This window comes from Bos indicus x Bos taurus, chromosome 4 (assembly GCF_003369695.1).
Source record: "Bos indicus x Bos taurus breed Angus x Brahman F1 hybrid chromosome 4, Bos_hybrid_MaternalHap_v2.0, whole genome shotgun sequence".
Taxonomy (NCBI): Eukaryota; Metazoa; Chordata; class Mammalia; order Artiodactyla; family Bovidae; genus Bos; species Bos indicus x Bos taurus.
Genome location: NC_040079.1, coordinates 15,076,767 through 15,094,359, shown reverse-complemented (window position 1 = coordinate 15,094,359; position 17,593 = coordinate 15,076,767). Strand labels below are relative to the sequence as shown.

Below are 17,593 nucleotides of genomic sequence, written 5' to 3'. Positions count from 1 at the left end.
AGGTCCCCGTTACTGGCATTCTGAAAGAACAGCTGGTGGACGTGCGGATGGAGACCCGGACTCCGTTGGGAAGACTCCCCTGTCCTTCACTCATTCCAGCAGTGTGTTTTGAGTTCCTCTCAGCCACTCACCACTGCTGGTCCTTGCCCTTTGGGGTCTCCCACCTGGTGTGCGAGAGACGGTGGTGATAGCATTGAAACAGGTGCTGGATATGGAGCGAGTGTGAACCCAGGAGGTACTTGGATGTTTTGAGCATGTAGTGTGTACACGGTATATACCGTGGGGCGGGAGGCAACTGCTGTCTGGACGGTTTCCTCTTCAGAAGCCTACCTCCACCCTTGATTCCTGGGTCCTACGGCTGCTGCTCCCATTTCCAACGAGGCTCTAAAGCTGGTGGGACAAGGCTAAACCTTCTGTCACATGTCTCTTTCACCCTCTGTCACTGGTGTGGCCATAGGACCAGTCCAGCCCTTTGATGGGTGATCCATAAGCAGAGCTGTGTAGCTGTGAGGGAACAGGTTCTTATCCGTGGAAAGTAAAAGCTCATTCACAGTCTGCACAGCCTCTTTTCTCCTTGAAGAGTTCAAGTGTGCTTTTTGGTCTCCTGGTTTGAGCCTCAATCCAAAGCGAAAGCTAATCATGAGTGTGCCCTTCACAGGGCATTCCTTGGAGAGAGGTGGATGGGCAAATTGCATGGAGTTAGGAAGAAGGGGAATTGGGCCTGTGCAGAAGGAATTGAAAATGTATACAGGGAAATGTGTAAGGGCAGGAGGAGAAAGGGACGACAGAGGATGAGATGGTTGGATGGCATCGCCAACTCAATGGACGTGAGTTTGAGCAAGCTCCAGGAGATGGCGAAGGACAGGGAAACTGGGCGTGCTGCAGTCCATGGGGTCTCAGAGAGTCGGACACGACTGAGCAACTGAACAACAGCAATAATGAGTCCCGTGCACTGAAGCCAGCGTTAGTTAGATGGCAGACACCACATGAACCGCCTGACTTGGGATCTCTGATCAGGTCCCAGAGGTGGGAAGGGGCGTGGTGTCCTGCTGGAGATTGGAGTTGGCTGTCCTGCAGGGACAGAGAGATCTGGGGGCTAGTGAGCTGTGGGTTGGTAGAGAAGGAGAATTGTTGGGTTCAACGTGGCACTGGACTGTTTATTCTTATCCCCCTGAAGAACAGATGTCCCAAATCTCAAATTCTCTGTCACCAGAGTCAGCCATCCCCGCCCTGCACCACCTCCCCTTTGAGTCCCAACCGGACTGAGGCAGAGGCCAGGGGAGGGAGAGGCATGGGCAGCTCCCTCCTCCTTCCTTCCATCCCCCACTGAGACAGGACCCACCCCCCCTCAAAAAAAAAAAAAAACAAACAAAAAAAACCCAGCCCTACCAGCTTTCCTGCGCCGAGGAGTCCTCCTCACTGAAGCAAGGGTCACACATGGTCTTGGATGTCTGTGCTTGGTTTTAGCAGCGCGGAATCTTTTTCGTTTCCACCTTCCAGTCAAAAATCTTCCGTGGACCCCGAAATGTGAAAAGATCAAAGCGGAGTGGCTCAGTTTGTAGCGCGTGTTCTCTCTAAGGCTCTTGTGGTTGTACAAAGACAGACTCCAGTAAAACGGGGCTTTTCGAAGGCTCTAGAGAGGCCTCCCAGGAATCCGAGAAAAGCTGAGCAAACAGGCCTCGGGCAGAGCAGGAATCCGGAGCCCGGGGAGCTGATGCTCTTTCATCTCCGCTCTTCTCAGGTGCTCCCACCTCCCTCACGCTGCTCCCTCCCCCATCCCTCCAGACCAGCCCTCCTCACATCCCACAGAGCGCTGAACCTTCCAGCTCTGACAGTTTCTAGACAGAGACAGTGTGGGCCGCACACCATACCCCAGGACACTCCCCACTCACCTGAGACCTGGGTGGGAACTCTCTCCCAGAAGAGGGTGGGGGACAGGAGGGTGCCTGGGGCCCTGCCCCTCCCACCCCCCATTTGCTGGAGCACCACCAGAAGCCTAGGGCTCTGGGATGCCAGGTGAAAGACCTCAGGCTGGACTGGGGACCCGAGACCCCTCCCCACAGGGGAGTGAGTGATGGTGTTGATCCCCTTCCTCCTGGCTAGGGGTTCTATTTTTTTTTTTTTTTTTTTTTTACTTTCAGCTGTGCTGGGTCTTTATCGCTGCTTGGGCTTTTCTCTAGTTGCGGAGAGCAGGGGCTACTCTCTAGTTGCAGTGCTCCGGCTTCTCGTTGCGTTGGCTTCTCTTGTGGTGGAGCTCAGGCTCTAGGGCCCTCGGGCTCAGTAGCTGTGGCTCCCAGGCCCTAAGAGCACAGGCTCATTAGTTGTGGTGCCGGGGCTCAGTTGTTCCGAGACATGTGGCATGTTCCCAGATCAGGGATCCAACCTGTGTCCCCTGCATTGGCAGGCAGATTCTTTACCACCGTGCCACCAGGGAAGCCCTGGTTAGCGGTTTGTAATCACTGCACAGTCAAATCGCCTGCAGGGCTTTTAAAGTACTGATGCTGCGGCCTCGCCCAGACTCATCCAAGCCGAACACTTGAGGTGACCCTAATGTGTGGTAACTGGGGGGGTAGGGGGGAGAGCTGGGGGAACCGGTGACCTTTAAGAGTCCTCCAGCTCTGAACTGTCACGGTTCTGGGGATGAACCAGTCGGGAAGGCCTCTCAGAATTTATCTTCCTTCCCAGCTCCCCCGCCCTATCTTATGACTGCTTCTTCGGCTCTTACGCCGCATAGACAGGTAGTGCTATCACAGGGCATGGGTTATTATCCTGGAGGCCCATCTGAGCCCTGATCACCAAGGGTTCCAGCTAAACTGGCTTTCCCCGCACATGGACTCCCCAATGGTCTTTTCAATGGAAAAACCACAGTTCATGATAAAAGGGCAACATCCAGAAGCTGCTGTCCCAAGAGCTGCTTAGTGCTGACGGGAGCATTGTCCTATTATAGGAGCAGAGCCGTTGTGTCCACCCTGGAGCTTTGTTACCTGTGTCCGCAGGTAACAAGACGCTGGGGAGGGGAGGGGTGTCCACACATCTCATGGTGACCTGCAGACTGGCCCCAAGAGGTGAGAAAGAAGGACAAAGCCACTAAGAGCTGATCCCTGATCCCTGGTCTTTGGGGGAAATTGAAGCTCTAGGTGGGGGAGAGTACCCTCTCCCAAATAAGTGCTCTGTCCAAGGAGGCCTTCCCAGGTGGCACTGGTGGTAAAGAACCCGCCTGCCAACGCAGGAGACGTAAGAGACATGAGTTCGATCCCTGGGTTGGAATGATCCCCTAGAGGAGGGCACGGCAACCCACTCCAGTATTCTTGTCTGGTGAATCCCCATGGACAGAGGAGCCTGGCGGGCTACAGTTCATAGGGTTGAAAAGAGTCGGACACGACTGAGAGACTTAGTAGGCATACATGCCGAGGAAGCCAGACACAGTCACGGTGAGGGGAGTGGGAGGTGGGTGGTGGTCCTGATGGCCAGAGCAGCTGCTGCCTGCTGACCCCAGGAGTCTGGTTTAGTTCAGAGCCTGGCAGGGAGCAGACTCAGAGCAGAAGCTGTGCTTCCCTGTCCCTGCTCAGCACAGAGTTGCTGAGAGGTGAAGTGTCTGCCCAGAGACAAAGCCTTGTTGTGAAGACCCTGTATGTCATGAAGAGACGTCTCAGCACCAACTACTCCCGGAACCAGAACTGGACTGGTGCCTGTCCTCCAGGAGTTCCTCTTCTAGGGGTGACCCATGGAAAGGCTTGGAGAGTCAGCTCCCTCTGACAGCCACCTTACGAACATGGCACAGCTGTCCCTCAGACTGTAGGTATTTGTGATCAAAATGTCCCATGGCTTTAGCTCTCACCCAGATTCAGTTCAGTTCAGTCGCTCAGTCGTGTCCAACTCTGTGACCCCATGGACAGCAGCACGCCAGGCCTCCCTGTCCATCACCAACTCTCGGAGTTTACTCAGACTCATGTCTGTTGAGTTAGTGATGCCATCCAACCATCTCATCCTCTGTCATCCCCTTCTCCTCCTGCCTTCAATCTCTCCCAGCATCAGGGTCTTTTCAAATGAGTCAGCTCTTCGCATAAGGTGGCCAACGTATTGGAGTTTCAGCTTCAGCATCAGGCCTTCCAAAGAACACCCAGGACTGATCTCCTTTAGAATGGACTGGTTGGATCTCCTTGCAGTCCAAGGGACTCTCAAGAGTCTTCTCCGATACCACAGTTCAAAAGCATCAGTTCTTTGGTGCTCAGCTTTCTTTATAGTCCAGCTCTCACATCCATACATGACTACTGGAAAAACCATAGCTTTGACTAGACTAGACAGACCACCCAGATTGGCTCAGTCTATAGCTGAGCACAGACTAGTGCCCAAGGGGTTTGATTGGACGGCCAGTGAGAACAGCTACTGGGGACCCGACCAACCACCAAAGGGCTCCCAAGCTGGCCGGGTGTGGGTGTGGGGGTGGTGTGGTGAGCAGAGGAAAGAAGGGGTCAGTAAGAGCAAAAAAGGTAAATTGAAAGGGAAGAGTCCAAAGATGGAATTGCAGTTGAGTTTAGATGACCCAGCCGGGGCCAAAATAAGAGGTTCTATCCACAGTCTCTTATCTATTCCCACATGAATAGGGGTAGCCCACCCTGGGTGCTTCTCTTTTCCAGGATTTAACTATTTCCTGGCTTAAAGAGAGGGCGCCCCACACCTCAGGAGATGACTAGCAGCAAATTGTTTGATTAACACTCAACCCAGAGGAGGCAATTAGTTAAGTACGGCAGCTCTGTCGGGCCAGGAAGCTGGGGGTGGTGGGTGGGATCCAGTTTCCCCTTTGGCAAGGCTTCTGGGGAGAATCTAGCTCAGACTGGCACAGCAGCATCTGGGTGCGACTGCCAGAAATGAGTGCCTGGTTGAATCACCAGTGGGATTCAGATGTGCAGGGACAGGATGGCACGGGGGAAGGACAGCGTGGTGAGGGGGCAGATGACTACTAGGAGCACTTGTAACTGACTCACCCGGTGTATCTAGAGCCGCCCCATGGACACAGGTCTACAAATGGGTGGGGACGCCCTAAGCCCATGCCCACCCCCTCAGCACCCCTCACCCACATCCTCCCACACTCCTGGAAGACATCCGTCCTTTGCCATGAGCTTTCATCAAGGTTGACGCTGGACCCTCCTGTGTAGACTGGCACCCGGCAATCAGTTCTTCACAGGGCAGTTGGCATCATATTTTTGAAACTATAAATCAGATGTTCACTCATCTACTACCAGTGTGCCAAAAACTTACTCTTGAACTTAAAATCCAAATTCCTTACCCTTCTTCCGAGGCTATCTCAGTTAGCTTGGGGTCATATTACAAAAATACCAGAGACTGGGTGACTTATAAAGAGTAGAAATTTGTTTCTCGCTCTTCTGGAGGCCAGGAAGTCCAAGATCAAGGCACTGGTAGGTCCAGCGTCTGGGAAGAACCTTCTTTCTGGTTTATAGACGTCATAGATGGCACCTCCTTGTGTGTTCTCGTATGATGGCAGGGAGCTCTGGCAGATGCAGTTTCTGGGGGAAAACCTGCTTTCTGATTCATTCACGTCGTAGATGGTCCCTTCTTGTGTGTTCTTATATGATGGCGGGGTCAAGAGAGCTCTCTGGGGCCTCTTTTGAAAGGTCACTAATGCCATTCATGAGGGTCCCGTCCTCCATTTAGTACCATCATCTTAGGGGTTAGTGTTTCACCATGTGAACTGGGAGCACACAGCATTCAGCCCATGGTGGAGACCCCATTTAATCTGGCTCTTTCTCCCTCTATTCACTCCTGTCCTGTCCCTTCCCTCAAGCTCACATTGCTCTGGCCACACCACCCACCTCTCTCCTGGATCTCACAGTTTCACCACAAGGTCCTGGAGCTGCCCGATCTCTGCCCACAGTGCTTTCCCCACCAGTGCCTCGTGACCGGCTCCTCTTAGGATTGAGATCCCAAATGAAGAGCCACCCCCTCAGAGAGGGCTGCCTCAGCCATCCAGTTTACACAGCTGCCCCGTCACTCTCTACATTTTACTTAATTTTCTACAGCACGCCCACTACTCTATGACATGTTTATCATCACTGCATTTTGGTTTGGGTTGCTTTTTTTTTTTTTTTTAAGCAGCAATCCGTGTTATCCTGCACAGTTTCCCTGAATCAGAATTCCAGGTAGGCTTAACTGCCTGGATTCTCTGCTCGGGGTCTCTCCAGTCTACAGTCCAGGTATCCACCCAAGCCAGAGTCTCATCTGAGACCAGGGTCCTCTTCCAAGATCATAATATTGTTGGCAAAATTCAGTTCCTGCAGTTGTAGGACTCATGGAAGCTTGCTTGTGCAAAGCCAGGAGAAGAAAGAGTCTGTGACTCCTTCTATCTCTGACCTTCAGATTCTTTTTTTAAAATAGATTTTCTTTTTTAGAACAGATTAGGTTTATAGAAAAAATTGAGGAAATAGTACAGAGAACTCACGTATTCCCCTTTGCCCTTGAACACAGTTTTCCCTGTTATTAACATTTTAGTACAATACATTCATTACAGTTAACAAATGTTGGTATGTTGTTATTCATTAATGTCCATAGTTAGTTGTTTTTATTCCTTTTTCTGTTGTTACCAGATGCCCTTTTTCTGTTTCTGAGTCCCTTCCAGAAATTCCCATTATGTTGTCATGTCTCATTGGGCTCCTCTTGACTGTGACCGTTTCTTAGACTTCCCTTGTTTCTAACGACCTTGCCAGTTGAGTACTTGAGGAATACTGGTCATGCGTAGTGTGGGATGCTCCTCTGTTGGACCCTGTCTGGTTTTCTTCTGGTGATTAGACTGGGTTATGGGTTTGAGGAAGAAGATCACACAGGTAAGGTGCCATTTTCATCACGTCATTTCAAGGGTACTGCTATCCCCATGATTTATGACGGTTGAGATTGCCCTTCATCCCCTGGAGTAAGGAGTATGTGTCAGGCTTCTCCACTGTAAAGTTACTCTTCTGCTTTCTCTGTTTCCATGCTGCCCTCTTTGGAAGGAAGTCAGTAGGCACAGTCCACACCTAAGGAGTTGGGGGCTGTTTCTCTGCCTTTAGGTGGAATAGCTACATAAACTATTTGGAATTTTTCCCTGTTTATTGAAAGTAAAAGCATTAGTCACTCAGTCGTGTCCGGGCCTTTGCCACCCTATGGACTGCAGCCTGCCAGGCTCCTCTGTCCATGGGATTCTCCAGGCAAGAATACTGGAGTGGGTTGCCATTCCCTTCTCCAGGGGATCTTCCTGACCCAGGGATTGAACCTGGGTCTCCTTCTTTGCAGGCAGATTCTTTAAATTATCTATTCATTTCAGTGTGGACTCATGAATGTTGATTTTATAATTTGAATCATAATTCAGTACTCTGTTTACCTTGTTGTCCAGCTGTCCCAGTTTGGGCCACAGGGAGCTCTTTCCGTTGGCCCCGTGCCCTTTGGTATACTCATCAGTGTAGCCTTTTGATTTTGCCTTTTTTGAGCACTTCCTTAGTTTTGAGCACTTTGAGGTGCTCCAGGCTCATCTAGTGTTATTTCCTGCCCTCATCTTAGAACTGGCCATTTCTCCAAGGAGCCTGGTTCCTTCTGTTGGAGGATGGTAAATCAAGACCTGGATACTGGGTGTCTGCAGTGTTTTTTTAACATTCTCCAACTCACCCCCCACCCACCAACATAGACATCAGCTCCATGAGCCCCAAAAGCTTATCTGCCTTGTTCTCCAAGGTACCGCCTGGGTCTGAAAAGTGTCTGCAGCCTCCAATATCTGTTGAATGCATGTATCAAAAGAGGGCATTATGTACAACAGAAAAAGTGTTTTGTTTTTTCTTGATTAGAGCTAGCAGTCCTTCAAGAAATTAGCCTGTCTTATCTTCTGTTCCTGGTCTGACCTTCTCCTCTTCCATGGGGTTTCTTATTCTCCCTTTATCTTTATTTGAACAGTCCTGGAGTCTGTCTCAAATTCCTTTTGGATGGAGGGTATGAATTATACATGACCTCAGAAAGAACTTTCTGTCTTTAATTTGGACTCCTAGAAAGTTAGAAATGGAAGGGGGCCTTAGAGACCATCCAGTTCGACCTTCTTGTATTTCCAGATAAGAGGAGTTACATCAGCTGTCCTAGGTCACAAGGACCTTGATAAAGGTCCAGCAGTTCTGAAAACTTACAAGCCTAGAATGAAAAGGCTGAGGCATGGGTGTCTGGTGGCAGAAATGGAAGCAGGGCCCAGTCGGGGATGCCAGCCTGGCTTCTTGCAGCCCATCCCGCTCTCTCTGCTTCCAGCTCCCTGTGTGGGAGATCCCCATGAACCCCTGCGCTGTACATGACTGCCCACAGTGGCATCACTCCAATTCTGTACTTCTAAGCAGATGCAACTCTCAGAATTGCAGAATATCCTCCCTTCTCAAAGCACAAAGGGGTGTGTGGAGGAGACGGTGGCCAGAATTGAGGGCACAAGTTCTCATGGGAAGAGGAAATCTTTAAAGCTCCTTTTCCTCTCACCTGTGTGATCAGCAAAACCTTGTCTAACTCCCCGGTCAGTCAGGAGAGCAAAGAGGATGCTCCCAAAGAAGCTCAAGCTATCCACTTTGAGTGACTGCAGTCATCTGCAACCCAGTGATGCTCAATGACACTCTTCCACCAAGCCCAGCAGAGAGCAGTTGTGCGGTAAACCCCCAGATACCCCTCTTCTGGTAGAAAAAGACCTTGATAAAGAAGGTCCAGCAATCCTGAAAACTTCCCTGGTAGCTCAGCTGGTAAAGAATCTGCCTGCAATGCGGGAGACCCCGATTCAATTCCTGGGTTGGGAAGATCCCCTGGAAAAGGAATAGGCTTCTCACTCCAGCATTCTTGGGCTCCCCTGGTGACTCAGATGGTAAAGAATCCACCTGCAATGTGGGAGACTCAGGTTCAATCCCTGGGTTAGGGAGATCCCCTGGAGGAGGGCATGGCAACCCACTCCAGTATTCTTGGCCTGGAGAATCTCCATGGACAGAGGAGCCTGGCAGGCCACAGTCCATGCAGGTCACAAACAGTCAGACATGACTGAGTGACCAAGCACACACACACTCCTAAAATGCAGAGCCCAAGGTATGGGTGTCTTGACAGGGTTAATGTGTCTTCCAGGCAGTAAGTGGAGTGGTTTTAGGGATGCTGTGAAGTAGGACAACATCCAAGCTTCCCCATCAGCCTCTCCCTACTGTCCTCCCAAGCGCCAGCACTGCTCGGAAATGTGGCTAGGACTGAGTTTCTCTAAGTTCAATAGGAACTGTGTCTCAACATTCATGAGACATGGTTAAGAGAAGCATGACCACCTAAGTTAGATACTATTCTGGGGAAAGAGGATACAATCAATAAGCCAATGACTTAACACGATGCAAGCTTATAAGAAACCCTCAGCAAATGATAGCTGTTGCTCTTCTGTGTAAATGATACTAAAGTGGTAGTGAATATTACACACGTACCCCAGGTGAATTCCCTTCTAATAGGCAGAAGAGAGTCTATAATCTGTCATGACCAACAAGGGCACAAAGCCCATCTACCTACCTTGCTAAACGGCCTCTATAACTTCAGGTGAGATGTCACTACAACGTCACAACTCTTCTCTTGACATTTTGTCTTACAGCCTTTCTCTCACAGTCCTCAGCAGAGATTCACAGACTACTTCATATCCTGGGATATAGCTCCCTTTGGAAGGTGCATATTTGAATATGTTTTAGCATTTGATAATTAAATTCAAAACAAAGACATTTGGGGGAAGGAGGAGCACCTTGTCAGGAAGATCAGGAAATAACATGCATGCTTGCCTGATGTAGAACCAGTGGCCAGGACAGTGTGGCTGGGGCTTCATTTTTGCCTTAAGAGTTGAAATAGACCCCAAAGCACGTGCGCCCTTACCACCCAGTGGGACCTCCTGCATTGCAGATTTGCACTTTGGAGGAGAATGGTAAGCAGCCCTGGCTCTATAAACCCTAATCTGGTCAGTGGAGGCCTTGCCAGAATGGCCTTTCACCTGCCCATCAAGCATTCAACACAGCCACACCACTACACGTTATCCAGGGCAGATGCTAATTCATGCCTTGCTTCGATTTTCTCACCTGTAACACAAGGCTAATAATAGTACCCAATTGAGGCATGGTTGTGAATACTGTAGAGTTAACTTGTGTAAAAAGGTTCCATTGTTCTCAATAATTTCTGCTGCTAAGTCACTTCAGTCGTGTCCGACTCTGTGGGACCCCATAGACGGCAGCCCACCAGGCTCCTCCGTCCCTGGGATTCTCCAGGCAAGAACACTGGAGTGGGTTGCCATTTGCCTTCTCCAATGCATGAAAGTGAAAAGTGAAAGTGAAGTCACTCAGTCGTGTCTGACTCAGCAACCCCATGGACTGTAGCCTACCAGGCTTCTCCGTCCATGGGATTTTCCAGGCAAGAGTACTGGAGTGGGGTGCCATTGCCTTCTCCGCAGTAATTTCTAGACCTTATTATTGTTACAACTGAGATGCTCCTTTTTTGAAAAATGACTACCTTCAGGGGCGCTTTGCTTTAAGCAGCCCCATGTCACCACCACCACCAACAGCACGCAAAGACACACACACCACAGGGTGGTGAAGATGAACTTGTTGAACAGATATTATTTCTCTGGCTAATCACCACCCTACTCATGCATTCATTCAATACTGATTGCCTGTACTATGTGCCAGACACTGATTAAGCCCTTGGGCTGTGCTAGGAAATAGGATCAAGTCCTCATGAAGCTTTCATTCTAGCTAGAGAAACAGACAAGAAGCAAGTCCCATAAAGTAAACACATGATCTGATATCAGGGGGTGAGAACAATGGAGAAAAATTAAGCTGGGAGGGAGATGGAGAGTCCTGGGGGGCCATCATTGTAGGTGAAGGGCCATTGAGTGGGGATGGAGGCCCCTCAGGGTGGTTATGGTGGACAGAGATGTGAATGAAGGGAGGATGCTGAGCCATGGGAAGACTCAGGAAAGATTAGTCCCTGTAAGAACAAACAGCAGGTGTAGAGGACATCCTGGGATGGGGATGAGCTTCTTGGGTCTGAAAAAGCTGAGCAAGAGGAGAGGATTGTGCCAGGAGCAGAGTGAGATGGAGATACGCCCAAAGCTGGATGGATGGTGTAGGGCCTTGTAGGCCATGGTCTGGGCTTGATTGATTCTGCCTTGCTGCTGCTGCTGCTAAGTCACTTCAGTTGTGTCCGACTCTGCTCGACCCCATAGATGGCAGCCCACCAGGCTCCCCCGTCCCTGGGATTCTCTAGGCAAGAACACTGGAGTGGGTTGCCATTTCCTTCTCCAATGCATGAAAGTGAAAAGTCAAAGTGAAGTCTCTCAGTTGTGTCCGACTCTTAGCGACCCAATGGACTGAAGTCTACCAGGCTCCTCCGTCCATGGGATTTTCCAGGCAAGAGTTCTGGAGTGGGGTGCCATTGCCTTCTCCGATTCTGCCTTACCCTCTGTCTATTTCATAGATTGCTCTGGGCTTCTCCCCTGGGCTATCATTGGATATCGTGTGACATTTATCAGTGGTCTGGCTTCCTTTGGGAGTCCCTGCAGCTGGGGTTTCTTCAGCCAGCCATGCCCAGTTCCAGTGAGTGAGGGCGTGATGTCTGTGCCTGGGGTAGCCAGGTTAGGGTAGGAGGACTGTCATGCACCCCCAGAAGGTGCTGCATTGCCACACACCTGGTAACATCTATCCCTTCCAACCGGGACCAGCTCCATAATTTGTGAGGACCAAGGTAAAATGAAAACTTGGACCCCTTTGTTGTTCAGTCGTTCAGTTGTGTCTGACTCTGTGTGACCCCATGGACTGCAGCACATCAGCCTTCCCTGTCCTTCACCATCTCTTGGAGCTTGCTTAAACTCATGTGCATCGAGTCGGTGATCCATCCAAACATCTCATAATCTGTCATCCCCTTCTCCTCCTGCCTTCAATCTTTCCCAGCATCAGGGTCTTTTCCAGTGAGTCAGTTCTTCACATCATGTGGCCAGTGTTGGAGTTTCAGCTTCAGCATCAGTCCTTCCAATGAATATTCAGGACTGATTTCCTTTAGGATGGACTGGTTGGATCTCCTTGCAGTCCAAGGGACTCTCAAGAGTCTTCTCCAACACCACAGTTCAAAAGCTTCAATTCTTCAGTGCTCAGCCTTCTTTGTGGTCCCCTTATTCAAACATTATTAAGAATTTCAAGATGGCAACAGCAGAATATTAAAGCCAGCACACAGCTACTCATGTCGCAGGCCCATGAGCCATCTCCGCCTCCAGTATCACCCCACACCCAGACGCCCTGATCCCAGAACACCACAGCCTTTTGCTACAGAGGCTCCCAGAGAACTTGAAAACTCAGGTCTTCTCCCTGTTCTGCATGCAGCTGCCCTCCTCCCTAACTGAGGCTGAGTCTGCTGGGCTGGAAATCACCCCTTGCCCTTTGATGAATGGATAATCATGCAGAACAAGTGTTCCCCCTTCTGTCACATCAAAAGCTCCCTCTCCAAACATTGCCGACATAAGCTGCTAATAAGACACGGCGGAGTGTATTGCCTACTGCCAACAGGGAGAGGAGTGTCTTCCAAAACTGACAGGGTCTCAGACCAGGGAGGTAAGGTCAGAATTTATTGAGACTTGGAACCTTGGTGTAAGACCTTTATATTTCTATGCAGGTCTTTAAGATTGGGTGAGAATATTGATAACATCCCAGATCGATGAAAACAGCAGGATTGAAAAAGCCTTAGCACTCATGCTGTCTGTTGATGCTTTAAATGGAAGAGTTGATGGATCTCCCATGTGTGCATGCTAAGTTGCTTCAGTTGTGTCTGATTCTTTGCAACCCCATGTACTGTAGCCCACTGGGCTCCTCTGTCCATGGGGTTCTCCAGGCATGAATACTGGAGTGGGTTGCCATGCCCTCCCTCCTCCAGGGGATCTTCCCTACCCAGGGATCAAACCCATGTCTCTTGAGGGTCTCCTGCATTGCAGGCAGATTCTTTACCTGCTGAGCCATCAAGGAAGAACTGATGGATCTCTTAGGAAGGTCCTGTAATGCAGTCCAACCCCTTGCATGGGCAGGGCAGACCCACAAGTGTCAAGGTCTAAGGAAGGGAATGGCAGGGTTAGGTTACTACAGATGGTAAAGCGTGGTTTTGGTACAGTGTCTAGGCTGAGTGTGGGTGGACGGTTTTGGGTCCTACTCAGGATGAGTGATTTCTCCACAACCCTGGTGCCTACCTGGCTGTCATGCCTCCATCAACACAGACGTGCACAGATACAGTCCAGACTCAGGCTGGGACCCTGACAGCCTGTCTTTCATGGGTTAGAAATGCTAACAGGACTGCCCCAAATTGGGGTCTCTTGCTTCCAGACAATGGGCCATCAGCAAGAATGGGTTGGGAAGGGCAGCCAAGAAGAATGCGGGGGGAGGGGTGGTGCAGGTAAGCTGGAAAACCATCTCTCTCCTGGAATCCTTGTCGAGAAATAAGAGATTTCTCCAATAGTCTTTCCAGTGGGAACAGAAAGACCCAGAAGGTGGTGGCAACGCCACAGAGCTTGATTGCCATGGAAACTGAGGTAATTTCTAAAGCAGCCTCAAAAGCCTCCCTCCCTGTGGTTCTTCGAGGATGTTCTTACAGAGGTGTGCAAGCTTCTGAGAAAGGGAACTTGGCTGCCAAGCTCCTGCCTCTTGAAATCAGTCATCAATCAAAGAAAAATGCTCATTCCTGGAGTAAATGCACAGACCCCTCCTGTCAGCCTTAAAAGCTGCTCCCCGGAAACAGTGATGAGGGAGGCCCTGGTGGAAGGGATGAATGGCTTCTCTCCAGTCCTGGGTGCACAGAAGAGAATGAGGACCTGGAAAGGCGGCATCAGAAATAGCCACACCCAGGGAAGCGGGGAGGGAGTCCACCCTCGAGAGGCTCCTGTCGCCCCTACTGCCTGGATGTCTATGATGCACAGTGTGTACAGGGCTGGAGGGCTTCCCAGGGGGTGCTAGTGGTAAAGAACCTGCCTGCCAATGCAGGAGGCATAAGAGACATGGGTTCGATCTTCCTGGGTCAGGAAGATCCCCTGGAGGAAGTTATGGCAACCCACTCCAATATACTTGCCTGAAGAAGCCCATGGACAGAGGAGCCTGGTGGGCTATACAGTCCCTAGGGTCGCAAAGAGTTGGACATAACTCAGCGTGCATGCACACCACACCAAGAATCATAATGTAATCAGATATATTAAGCCATATTTTACATATTTCCACAACAAATTCTAACTCAGTTCAAAAAATATTTCTGTGAGCATACACAGTGCTTTAAAAATTGAGTAAACATAGGTCTTATTTTAAGGAAGTTTATTTTCTATACTTTCGATAGAGAGTAGAGTGGGTTTGATCCCTGGGTCAGGAAGATCTCCTGGAGGAAGGAATGGCAACCCACTCCAGTATTTTTGCCTGGAGAATCCCATGGACAGAGGAGCCTGCCGGGCTACAGTCCATAGGGTCACAAAGAGTGGGACATGACTGAGGCAAATTAGCATGCACATACACATGTGCAGGATTGCTCAGGGTACCAGACACAGGGAAAACGTCCCAGACCAGACACAGGGGCACCCTGAGGTAGGCTGAGAGGACATCACCAACAGGTGAGCTGGGGTGTGTGCACAGTAGAACCCCAGGTCCCTCTGGGGACCAGAGCAGTGTTCTGGAGAAGCAGCCCAGGGCAGAGAGCTGGGGGCAGGGCCAGGCAGCCCCTACGGTGCAGAGTCAGGCACACCTTGGGCTCAGGGCTGCACCCCCTCCACCATCCTTCACCTCACTGTGAATGATGACCCCAGTGGGTAGAGGTGGGGAGGAGCTTAGCAAGCCCAAACCAGTTGCGGTATACATTGTCCCACAGTAGGCTGGCGATGGCCTTGAAGGTCTAGGAGGTGCTGGTGGGAGAGTGATTCTTGGGAGATCTGAAAGCATGATACTGGAGAAGTTTTGTGAAGACAGACCCAGAGGTATCAGTCAACTCTGCTCTACTGGACCTGCTTCTTCATCCAACAGAACTAGGGCTTTGGGGACAGATGGGGAATGACTCACTTTTTGTCTCCAGGTATAAAATACTTGGTGGCTCAGGGTAAAGGAGCCACCTGCAATACACGAGACATAGGAGGTGTGGGTTCAGTCCCTGGCTCAGAAAGATCCCCTGGAGAAGAACATGGCAACCCACTCCAGTATCCTTGCCTGGGAAATCCCATGGACAGAGGAGCCTGGCAGGCTACAGTCCATGGGATCACAAAAGAGTCAGACACAAGAGAGCAACTAAACAAACAGAAAAATAATTAGAGAATGAGTGCCTATGTAGCGCGTTTCTCTCCCTGATGCTCTGGAAGTCTCCTGATTTCAAATACGCTTTGCTCTTACCAGATCATGTCTCATACCATGTGTCTTGATTTGGGGAAAATACCCTCACCCCATCTATAGGAGCCATCAGAGCATCAAGGATGTCCAAGATGTGGTTGTGAGAGAGGAGAGCCCATTCCCCACTTTGGTGAACCATTGGGATCTGCCCAATGTTCATAATTCATTAAATAAACAACCCCTTAAGTACCTGCTAAATACTTAAGGATAAAACATATGATACTTTGGAGGATAAAAAATAAAACTCCTGCCTGCCTGAGAGTTGCCCACGATCTTAGAGGAGAGTCAGACACCTAGACCAGTTAGTCTGATAAATGAGCCATTTCCCTTTTCAGGACTGACAACTTTACAATGCAAAATATTAAAAACAAGAAAATTCTGTGTCATTTCAACAGTAAGGAGGATGAGGACCTCTTTGATCTACCTATCTACCGTTCTTGGGAAAGGAAGATGCTGGTCACCCAAAATGAAAGTGAAAGTCACTCAGTTGTGTCTGACTCTTTGCAACCCAATGGACTGTAGCCTGCCAGGCTCCTCTTTTCGTTAGGATTCCCCAGGCAAGAATACTGGAGTGGTTAGACATTTCTTCCTCCAGGGGATCTTCCCAACCCAGGGATCAAACCACACTCTCCTGCTTTGCAGGCAGATTCTTTACTGTCTGAGCTACCAGTTCATTATGAGTCAGGTGACAATTTTTAGTTCACAGAGCTTCAAAGGGAGGGGAAGTTCCCATTTGACCTTCAACATCCCACACAGCACCACCCCAAGAGAACAGGTGGAAGAGGCAGTGAGGAAGGGAAGAGCTCACTTGTTGGAGCATCAATGCTGTGTCAGTGGCAGATGCTGTCTAAACATTATTTACCTTTCATCTTTCTGGCAGTCCTTAAGGTTGGCATTACTTCGCTGATTTTGTACATAATGAACTTGACCCAGAGATCCAAGAAACAAGTTTCAGTCAGTCGTCAGTTCAGTTCAGTCACTCAGTTGTGTCCAACTCTTTGTGACCCCATGAACTGCAGCACGCCAGGCCTCCCTGTTCATCACCAACTCCCGGAGTTCACTCAAACTCATGTCCATCGAGTTGGCAATGCCATCCAGCCATCTCATCCTCTGTGGTCCCCTTCTCCTCCTGCCCCCAATCCCTCCCAGCATCAGAGTCTTTTCCAATGAGTCAACTCTTCGCATGAGGTGGCCAAAGTATTGGAGTTTCAGCCTCAGCATCAGTCCTTCCAATGAACACCCAGGACTGGTCTCCTTTAAGATGGACTGGTTGGATCTCCTTGCAGTCCAAGGGACTTGCAAGAGTCTTCTCCAGTACCACAGTTCAAAAGCATCAATTCTTTGGTGTTCAGCTTTCTTCACAGTCCAACTCTCACATCCATACATGACCACAGGAAAAACCATAGCCTTGACTAGATGGACCTTTGTTGGCAAAGTAATGTCTCTGCTTTTGAATATGCTATTTAGGTTGGTCATAAGTTTCCTTCCAAGGAGATGGCTGCAGTCACCATCTGCAGTGATTTTGGAGCCCGAAAAAATTAAGTCTGACACTGTTTCCACTGTTTCCCCATCTATTTCCCATGAAGTGATGGGGCCAGATGCCATGATCTTCGTTTTCTGAATGTTGAGCTTTAAGCCAACTTTTTCACTCTCCTCTTTCACTTTCATCAACAGGCTTTTTAGTTCCTCTTCAGTTTCTGCCACAAGGGTGACGTCATCTGCATATCTGAGGTTATTGACATTTCTCTCGGCAATCTTGATTCCGGCTTGTGCTTCTTCCAGCCCAGCGTTTCTCATGATGTACTCTGCATAGAAGTTAAATAAGCAGGGTGACAATATACAGCCTTGACATACTCCTTTTCCTGTTTGGAACCAGTCTGTTGTTCCATATAAAGTCATGCAATTAAGTAAATGGTGGAGCCTTAATCTAAGGTCTTCAGATCGATGTCCCCTCTTTCTTCTCTGTTCCTGGAACATGTGGGATAAAAGAAAAGGGTACCAGGCGAGGCCACCTGGGATGAAGAAGGAGGCATAAGAAATGAAGCAGAATGCAGACACAGGCTCACCCACCAGCTTTCACTAGTGTCTGGAGGCCAGAGGGGTCCTCCTCTCCCCCACTTGCAAGGGGCAGGTAGATGTCCCTTTGGGTAGGACAGGAGGAAGATGGGTAGAGAAGACTTTAAGGGCCACCCAAGCAG

The 17,593-nt window shown here is 49.8% G+C and overlaps 1 protein-coding gene across 2 annotated transcripts in view; it reads left to right on the top strand.

The window, feature by feature from the left end:
- The window catches only part of TMEM178B (transmembrane protein 178B), a 412,460-nt gene that overhangs the window by 374,568 nt on the left and 20,299 nt on the right, over nt 1-17,593 (top strand). The gene's annotated exons all lie outside the window — the stretch shown is intronic.